The sequence below is a fragment of the Sus scrofa genome, chromosome 6 (assembly GCF_054392235.1).
Source record: "Sus scrofa isolate SSC_HxYL_T2T_F1_AM1 chromosome 6, Sscrofa_HxYL_maternal_Yorkshire_Landrace_v2.0, whole genome shotgun sequence".
Classification (NCBI taxonomy): Eukaryota; Metazoa; Chordata; class Mammalia; order Artiodactyla; family Suidae; genus Sus; species Sus scrofa.
Genome location: NC_139388.1, coordinates 98558521 through 98567997, shown reverse-complemented (window position 1 = coordinate 98567997; position 9477 = coordinate 98558521). Strand labels below are relative to the sequence as shown.

At 52.1% G+C, this 9477-nt stretch overlaps 1 long non-coding RNA gene across 1 annotated transcript in view; it reads right to left on the bottom strand.

Moving 5' to 3' along the window:
• Window positions 1-668: 668 nt before the first annotated feature.
• Window positions 669-9477, bottom strand: part of LOC102159289 (uncharacterized) — a 78791-nt gene continuing 69982 nt past the window's right edge. Inside the window, exons 4-5 of the long non-coding RNA XR_014805137.1 lie at window positions 8509-8914; window positions 669-1558 (exon numbers count right to left, since the gene is read on the bottom strand). This is a non-coding gene — a long non-coding RNA (uncharacterized LOC102159289). The remainder of the gene's footprint in view (window positions 1559-8508; window positions 8915-9477) is intronic.

The window sequence follows — 9477 nt, the reverse complement described above, 5'->3', positions numbered from 1 at the left end:
TGTGTGCTGAGCACTAAGCCACCCAGCAGACATTAGTGGCACTAATGAGAGCTGAGCACTGTCCTAGAGGGGCAGGCAAGAATGGTTTGGATCCAATCCTGGCTTCTGGAAGTTCTCACCAGGTAAGGTAGACACACTCCAGCCACACCCCGCTGCCCGCCCTTCCCCAGCACACCAGGGCCTTCCCACATGGTTGGCTCTGCCCCCGCTGCTCCCTGGGTCTGATGCCCATCCCATGCCCCTCCCATAGCTGACCCTCCCTCAAGCTTCCAGCACCCAGCTAGACGACCTACCTTAGTCCAAATGCCCTTACTCCCATGGAGAATCCCAGTTAATGTGAACCTCCAGCAAAACCCACCTTGGCCTTGGACATACCTGCAGCCAGGGTGGATGGAGATGCCAGGGAGCAGGCAGCCCTGGCCTCTGGCGGGCCCCTAAGGATGTACTGACTTGCAGGATGGGTCAGAAATCCACATATGGATGCTTCCCCCAGGGCTGGCTGCCCTTTGTAGGAAGACCATGGGGCAGGTTTCATCCTGAGCATCCACACTGCCTCACTAATGAAATAATGCTGAAGCAACCCCTGTCCAGAGCTACAGGAGCAATGGTAACCTTTGGTAGACAGTCACTCCTATGTTTTGGGACTCTCCAAAATAACAAGCAGTCCATTCATTCAAGGAAAATTTTATTGAGCGGCATTCCAGATGGTGGGAACAAAGACAAAAATCCCTGCTCTCAAGGAGCTTCCATTCTCTTGGAGAGAGACAAGCAGCGTAAGAAATAAGTAAAAAATATGGTTTGGTACACTAGAGAGTGATAAGTGTCACAGACAAACACAAATCAGGAAGAAGATCAGGGTATTCCTCATGGAGAAGGTGACATTTGAGTAAAGACCTGAAGGGGACAACAGAGGGAGCCAGGAGGATAACTGAAGGAAGAGCATTCCAGCAACAAGACACAGCACGTGCAAAGGTCCTGAGGCAGGAATGTGGCTGATATGTTTAGGGAACAGCCAGAAGGGGAGTGGGGTTGGAGAAAAGTGGGGTGGGGGAGAATAGCAGGGATCATGACAGATGGAGAGTTTGATCCTATGGGACCTTGAGGCTGCTGTGATGACCTTGGCTTTTACTCCAGGTGAGATGGAAGGCATTAGAGGTTATGCGCAAACAAGCGATGTGATGTGACTTAAATGTTAACAGGATTACCGTGGCCACAGCTAGAGCATCGGCCACTGGAAAGCTGCAGGGAGACAATGGTGCTCAGCCTGTTGCTTTGGCAATGGAGGTGAAGGGAAGGGGTTGGATTCTGGGTGTGTTTCTGAAGACAGAATGATGCACCTGGTCCTGTGCACAATTTTCTCTCATCTTTACAACCACCCTGTGTAGTAGGTCCTTTATCCCCAACGTACAGATAAAGAATCTGAGATTCAGAAAGGTCACAGAGCCAGTGAATGAAGGATTCAACCCAGGTACATTCAAGCCTAAACCCAAGTTCTTCACACTCACTCAGTGTTTGCCTGGCTAGGAGTCCAACAAAGAGAATATCTAGCCATGGACCCCTAAGAGAGGGGAACAAAATCAAGACATTTACCAGCTGAGAACTTCAGGCTAATATGGAATTAACCATAAAATGTAATCTTAACATGCTTTCTTTTTCATTAAAGATCAAACGAGACTTATTGGTGTTAAGCATCTTTATTTTCACTTACGGAGTTTCCAATTTTTAATCGATCGTTTTATTACAAAGTCCCTCCAAAATCATCATTGAAGGGACAAGACCCTAAGAAGAAGAAAGGCAGTGGAATCTAAAAAAAAGGACACAATGAACTTCTTTGCAGAACAGATACTGACTCATAGACTTTGAAAAATTTACAAATGAGATAGGTTGGGGGGTGGGGAGATGCACTGAGGGTTTGGGATGGCAATGCTGTAAAATTTGGTTGTGATGATTGTTGTACACCTATAAATGTAGTAAAATCCATTGAATAATTTAAAAAATAAAGATTTCTTACAAGATTAAAAAGAAGAAGAAGAAGAAAAACATTTTGGTAATTGCAAGGTTAATTTGGTTAATCTAGGAGCTGGGGCACCTTTTTTCTTACCAGAATCATCCATCAGCCCTCCTGCTCTAAGCCCTGCTGTGGGCCAGGGAACCCAGGGCAGACAAGGATCACTCTGACCCAGGCCCTACAGGACAGAGGACAAGAGTCATTCACAGCCAGGACATGCGAGGAAACCTATCAGGGTGAGGCTGCCAGGGAATGACCCAGGTAACTGACCAGGGAGGTCCAGCCAGGTCAGGCTGGAATCTGAACACAGACAAGAGGAAGACCAGCCCCGAATTCAGTCCTAGAAAAGGTCCAGGGGTGGCCATGGACAGACAGGTGATCTGGGGCAGAGGTGCTCCCAAGTCTGAGCCAGCAGGTCCTCTAACAGGTATTGCAACCACCTTTACCAGCACTGTAGGGAGGCTGGGAGGCGACTCCACCAAACAGAAGGAGAAAACGGCATGAGTTCTCACTTGGAGCTACTGGAGAAATTATTAAAATGCACTGGGGGGAGTTCCCGTCGTGGCGCAGTGGTTAACGAATCTGACTAGGAACCATGAGGTTGCGGGTTCGGTCCCTGCCCTTGCTCAGTGGGTTAACGATCCAGCGTTGCCGTGAGCTGTGGTGTAGGTTGCAGACGCGGCTCGGATCCCGCGTTGCTGTGGCTCTGGCGTAGGCCGGTGGCTACAGCTCCGATTCAACCCCTAGCCTGGGAACTTCCATATGCCACAGCTGTGGCCCTAAAAATATATAAATAAATAAATAAATAGCCCCAGGAGCAGGTGTGGCTCTGGGTCTGAGTCCTCATGGGGATGAGGTGGGAGAGCCCCTCTCTAGAGGTTGAAGTGGGGGAGCTCCCGTGTGGCACAGTGGGTTAAGGATCCAGCGTTGTCTGCAGTGGCCCAGGTTGTTATTGCAGTGAGGGTTTCATCCCTGGCCCGGGAACTTCCACATGCTGAGGGCATAGCCAAAAAAAAAAAAAAAAAAAAAAAAAGGAAAAGAAAAGAAAAGAAACAGGGTTTCTAAGGTTTATCTGTCCAGAGCAGCCCAAGGCCAGGTCTCTTCAGGTGAGTTACAAAAAAAGGAAAGAGGGAAGGAAGCAGAGAGAAAGAAGGGGAGAAAGAAAGGGGAATGGGAAGGAAGATTAGAAAAAGAGAAAAAGGAGATCAGGAAACAGAGAAAGAAGAACTACAAGTGCCGAAGGGCAGGCAGGTCCTGCGAAGAGCTACCGAGCCCTGGTCTCGGCAGGGGCAGCCCCTTGGGAAACAGAGAGTTAAGTTTCCCTCCAAACATAGCAAAAGCACCCCAGTGTGCAGGAGGCTCCAGCCACAGGACAAAGACCAAAGTGATTACCTGGAGTTGCTGCAGCCACGCAGAAGATTCCACTCTGCTCACCATGAGCAGCTGTACCAACACCCTTGTGGTAGAGTCACACACCCAGAAATGCACCAACAATATAGACACGATATAGAGACCCTCGCTGATGCATGTACACGGGCAGATTTACAGATGTGTACAACATACGGAGCAGCACAGGGCCCTGGGAAGAACACGCATGCTGTATAGCGGTGCTGGGGTGGATGGCAATGGCAAGGTGCAGACCCACGTGTGCTGATGCTGACAGAGGTGACCAGATGTGCACCAATATGGACACACCTGTGACACTGATACTGACAGTTTTGTACAGATGGACATTCACAGATACAGGAAGAAATGTACAGACACACATATACAGATACTGACAGACGCAAGTTCATTTAGGGAGTTCCCATCGTGGCGCAGTGGAAATGAATCTGACTAGGAACCATGAGGTTGTGGATTCAATCTCTGGCCTCATTCAGGGGTCTAAGGATCCGGCATTGCCATGAGCTGAGGTGTAGGTCGCAGATGCGGCTCGGATCCTGCGTTGCTGTGGCTGTGGCATAGGCCGGCAGCTACAGCTCCAATTGGACCCCTAGCCTGGGAACCTCCATATGCCACGGGAGTGGCCCTAAAATGTAAAAAAAGAGAGAGAGAGAGAAGTTCATTTACACACGTGTGTGGGCACAGGTCCACCAGTGCACATGGACATAGACACATACTGACACATAGATCAGCACAGCTACACACAGGTACTTAGTTAATTCTTGTGCCGATAGACACACATATTTATAAGGACACATGCCCCCAAGCACATCCTCAGACATGGGCCAACACGCTCAGGCATTGCCAGCAGCCGGGCAGACACACACGCACGCACGCACGCACACATGCACACTGGGCTCTCAGCACCCCTAAGCTGGCTGTCCTCAAGCCAGGTCTTCTCCTGCCCGACTCCTGCCGGGCCAGCTGCCCAGCTCTGGCTAGCTCCTGGCACTCAGGCTCTCCCACCATCTCTTTGTCTGCCCACTGGCTCCAGCCCAGGCCCCAGGCTCCAGGATGGCAATTGCCGCATTCTCCCAAGTGCCGACTCAGCCAAATTTCACACCCAAAAGTGGAGCCAGGCCAGCAGGGCCTGTTACGGCCCGCTTAGGGCATCAGCGTGGGGGTGGCAGGAGGGAGCCAGAATCCTGTAGTGGCAGAAAGAGGAGCAGCCCCAGACGCCCCATGCAGGCCTGTCTGGCAAGACTGTTGGCTTCTTCTCCTCCAAGTCATCCACCCTCTGCAGGCCTCAAGCTCCTCACCTCGGAAATGGGACAATGTGCCCATCCCTCTGACATAGCCATTAAATGGACACATCACCTCCCAGATGACAAAGGGATTCTGCCTAACCTTCCTTTGTTTCATCGTTACAATAACCTTAAGACATAGGGGTTCTTTTCCCTGTTCAATGCTAGGAAGCTGAGCTCCAAAAGGGTAAGTCGTTTACTTAAGAGAGTAGACAGCACTAGAACCCAGGTTCCTGCACCAAATTCTGCCTCTTTCATGGTCAGTAAATACGTGGCACCTGAGCTGCCGACGTCCAGTGACGTGCCCACAGCAGACGGTCATTAGTTGAGCAGAGTCTTTCTTTTGGTGACTCCAGACCTGCACTCAGAATCCTTCCTAACACACCACTCCAGGCAGCCATTCATAATTGGCCAAAGTTGACACCCACGATGAAACTTACCGCCATCCCATCGCCATAGCTAATTCCTCTAATTCAGAGGGTGGCTGTAAAGGTTAAATGAAATCAGAAAGTGTTTTGGATGCGTACAAGTGTGTACCCATCAGAGAAGTTCGGTGCGATTTCCAAAGGCAGTTTTCATCCACATTCTCCCGGGTCTCGCTACCCTACGGTGGAGGATTCGAGACAAGACAGTCAGTCCCTCCCATTGCTCCATTTCACAGAGGGGGAGACTGAGGCTCTGGCAAGTTGAGTCCGGGGGCACACAGCCACGAGTCAGAGGTGGGATCAGCATTCACGAATCTTCTTCAGTTTCAGTGCTCTTTGAACCACCACGCCCTAGCCAGACAGGCCAGGCCAGGCCAGAGTGTGCGGGCCAGGGGGGAGCCAGGGCCGGGAGGGCAATGGGAGGGCCCAGTCTCTTCCCAGCAGAAAGGAATCGACCCTACAACTAATTGGTTCAGAGTGCTTCTTGTGACCCTAATTAGCTATTTGTCATGTCGCCATTTGCATACCAGAAAAGAGGCAAATTTGCATATTTGTAAATGAGGCCGGGCCTGGATGTGGGTCTGGAAGAGCTTGGCAGTTGCTGGCAGGCAGGGAGGCAGCTGGCTCTTGCCACCGAAGCACGGGCCGCGGAATGAGAAGATTTGGAAGACGGCTCCTTGGCTGGGGCTCCAAGGTGCTCTCAAAGGGGGTCAGACAGGATGGCCCACCTCACTCCCCCCATCAGGGCTGGGAGAATGGGGGAGCCCAATGCTGCTATTTTGATTCAATGAAACAAGAAGGGGGGAATATAAAGTAATTTCAGGACGCTCTGTGCTAGGAAGCCTTCTGTTTCCGTCCTTGCATAGATAGAATCTGCAACACTTGCGGGGGGGCGGGGGGGACGTCCCCCTCCACCTCCATGGAGAAGAAAAGGTTTGGGGGGGGGATGGGGGTTCAGGGGGAATTGCCTCCTAACACACACACACACACACACACACACACACACACTGTCTCCCTCTCTCCCCCAGTCATGGGGACACACATACACAGTCATGCACACCTACAACTCACTTACACATAACACATGCACACACACAAGCCTCGGCACCCCCAGGAGCACCCTCACCCACAACCCTCCCCGACCCACAGAGATCCACACGCCACGCTAACTGGAGCGGCACATTCACACATGTAGACATTCCCAGACTTCCCGCCACACACACATTCACGCCCTTACACATACAGACACACACTCAAACACTTGAACATAGATGTAGGCATACAGACTCACTTAAGCTGTGCGTAAATATTTACATACACACACACACACAAGCCATACACGAGCACATCCTTGCTGAGACCAAATTCCCTGGCAAATTCTGGAAATGCTGACCCCTCTGCCGGGGTTCCTGGTGCCTCTTTGGGAAGAGACAAAGGGAGCCAGTGAGCCATCTTTCTCAGAAAGGGAGCAGGTGTGTCCCCCCGGTTTTGGACCCGAAGGAGGCATCCGTTGCTTCTCTAGGAAAGCAGTGATGAGCAGAGGCCCCACTCACTGCCTTCCAGGCTTTGGTCTGGGGCTTGAAGCGGGGTCTGGGTGCACCTTGACAAAGGGGAGAGCATGGGAGGCAGGGGTCCAGGGAGCAGCGACATACATGCACAGAGCAGAAAAAAAAACTGTCCCTCAGAAAGTCCATGTTGACCTCGGGGGCCACCATGGAATAAGGTGACACAGGCTGCTGTCCCTTTAGGCGTGTGGGCACCCAGACCGCCAAGCCCAAAGGGAGCCCCAGACCCAGGAGCTCCCCAGGAGCTGGGGCCCCAGAGGCTGAACCCTGAAGGCCCAAGGTCAGAGACCCCATGCTTCAACCACTGTTCCCAACCCCAGCACCTCCTTCCTAAAGCCTGCACCTCAAAAGGCAAGCTAAAGAGCTCCGTATTTGTAAATTAAATATAGCTGCACTCCAGCTTTCCGAAGAGCTGGGAAGGAGAGAAGGAGAAAGAAAAAGAGAGAGGGGAAGAGAAGAAAAGCTGCCGCCCTCAGGGAAGTCTGGCTGGTACAGATTGCCTGAGTCATGAATATTCATCTGGCGAATGAGGAGAGCGGGAGTTTGCATAACAGCTCCACCCACCCAACTGAAAGAAATGTCACCGCCTTTGCCAATAAAGTGCCAAAGGAAGCCGGTGGAGGCTGCCAGCCAGACGGTGCCAAACTGCTGACTTCCACTCCCAGGCGTGGAGAAAGCACATTGTTTCCGGCCCAAGGAGCCGCCACTTGGGGCTGGGGGAATGGAGCTGGCTGCCGGGAGAGAACCAGGAAGAAAAGTTTCACTTGCCACCCACGGGAAGCCTGGTGGGCAGAGCGCCTGGGCCACAGCCCTCCCCCGAGCCCCTCCAAGAAGGGCTTAAGCCCTACGTATTGATCCAGGGCGTCCGCTATGGCCAACCACCCGGTCCAGCATCCAGGACAGCTCCCAGCTGAGAGCACCATGCTTGGAATGCAAAGAAACCTCAAGAGAGTCTTCAAGAGTCCTGGATGGTTATAGAGGCTGGGAGCCAAGGGGACAAGTTAGACGTCACTCTGGGGCCTGATGTCCACCATGACCTTGGCCCCATGTTGCAGAAGGGGACACAGAATTGAAATAGTTCTTTCTTCCTGGGGTCATGCTCACCTCTAAGGCCCAACACTACTGCCTCTTATTCCAAGAAGTCTTCTCTGACCCTCTTCCCCAAGACGGAGTCCAGCATCGCCCCATCCTTGGTACCCCCTGTCCTGAAAACCTACCTGGATGCCAGCCCTTTCCTGTGCACAGTTGCCTCCTTTCCGGGGGCTGGGAGCTCTGAGGGCAGGGACCGAGGCTGATCCATCTGTCTCAGTGTCCCCAGCCCAGCACGAGATTCAGAGAAGATCCAATTTGTTGAATGGAGTTTCTGCCAAGCATTTCTATCACCATGCCTATACCCGGCCCTGGGTCCTTCCCACTGCCCTGAATCGTGCTATCAGGTCTCTGGGAGGCGATGCCTCCTGTCCCCAGCAGCTCAGTCTGGGCTCCTGAGGAGCAGGACAGATGCTGAGCGGATGACCTCCCAGCCTCAGGTCTCGCTCCCCAGGAAGAGAGGAGAGCGGTTCCCGCGCCCCGCAGCATCCCATCCTCGTGGCGGCACCCACGAGGGGTGTTGCAAACCCGCCCGCCTGCCCGCCACTCTGCCGCAGCTGGCTCCCTCCAGTAATTACCTAAATGAATGGAAGAAGCGGAGCTGGAGAGAGGACGTTCTCTTAGTACAGAAAAGCAATTAGGGCTGTGGGCGTCTCCAGCTGCTGCTCCTGTTATGTAAAGTTTGGGATGTGTATTTGGGATTTAATGAGGATATTTATGTGTTCGCATCTCACCTTCACCGACTGTTCATTTCAAGCGTCCAGAGTATTCTTGGGCTGAGGACGCGGCAGTATAAGCCAGGCGACAGGCTGCAAGGAAGCCATGCCACCTCTAGGCAGTGGGGTAGCCGAAGAGCCCCTTCTCGGGGCTCATGGAACTCCAGAAAACCACGATGACACCCTCTGGAGACCAGCACCCTTCCGCAGCCTCCCCAACAGGTCCACACTCTGCTTGAGGCCTCTGGAGACTAGAATTCTTTTACTGCCCCTTTCATGATTGAAACATCTGCGATTGTTGCAAACTTCTTCCTTGAACAGAGCCAACATCGGCCTCTTCGCAATATTCTCGAACTGGCTCAATCACTGTCCCAGGGACCACACAGGACAGGTGACTCAATCTATCCCCAGGCAGCTCTTAGTCCTGCAGGAGAAAAATTGGTGTTAAACTGAAGACATTTCTGTTGCCGAATAAACGTGGGAAAACCCTACATCAAAGTTTCTTTGGCATTCCCGTTGTCGCGCAGTGGAAACGAATCCAACTAGTAACCGTGAGGTTGCGGGTTCAATCCCTGGCTCACTCAGTGGGTTAAGGATCTGGCGTTGCCCTGAGCTGTGGTATAGATCGCAGATGCAGATCAGATCCTGCGTTGCTGTAGCTGTGGCGTAGGCTGACGGCTGGAGCTGTAATTTGACCCCTAGCCTGGGAACCTCCATATGCTGCAGGTGTGCCCCTAAAAAGCAATCAAGCAAGCAAAAAAAAAAAAAAAAAGTGTCTTTGCTGATTGGGATCAAAATGGCAGAGGAGGAAGATGTGGTGCTCGCCTTCTCCTACAAACACATCAAAAAAAAACCTATCTACATGTAGAACGCCTCACACAGAACAGCTACTGAACGCTGGCAGAAGACCTTAAACCTCTAAAAAGGGCAAGAAACCCTCCACATAACTGGGTAGAACAAAAGGAAGAAAAAAAATTCTTTGCTGCA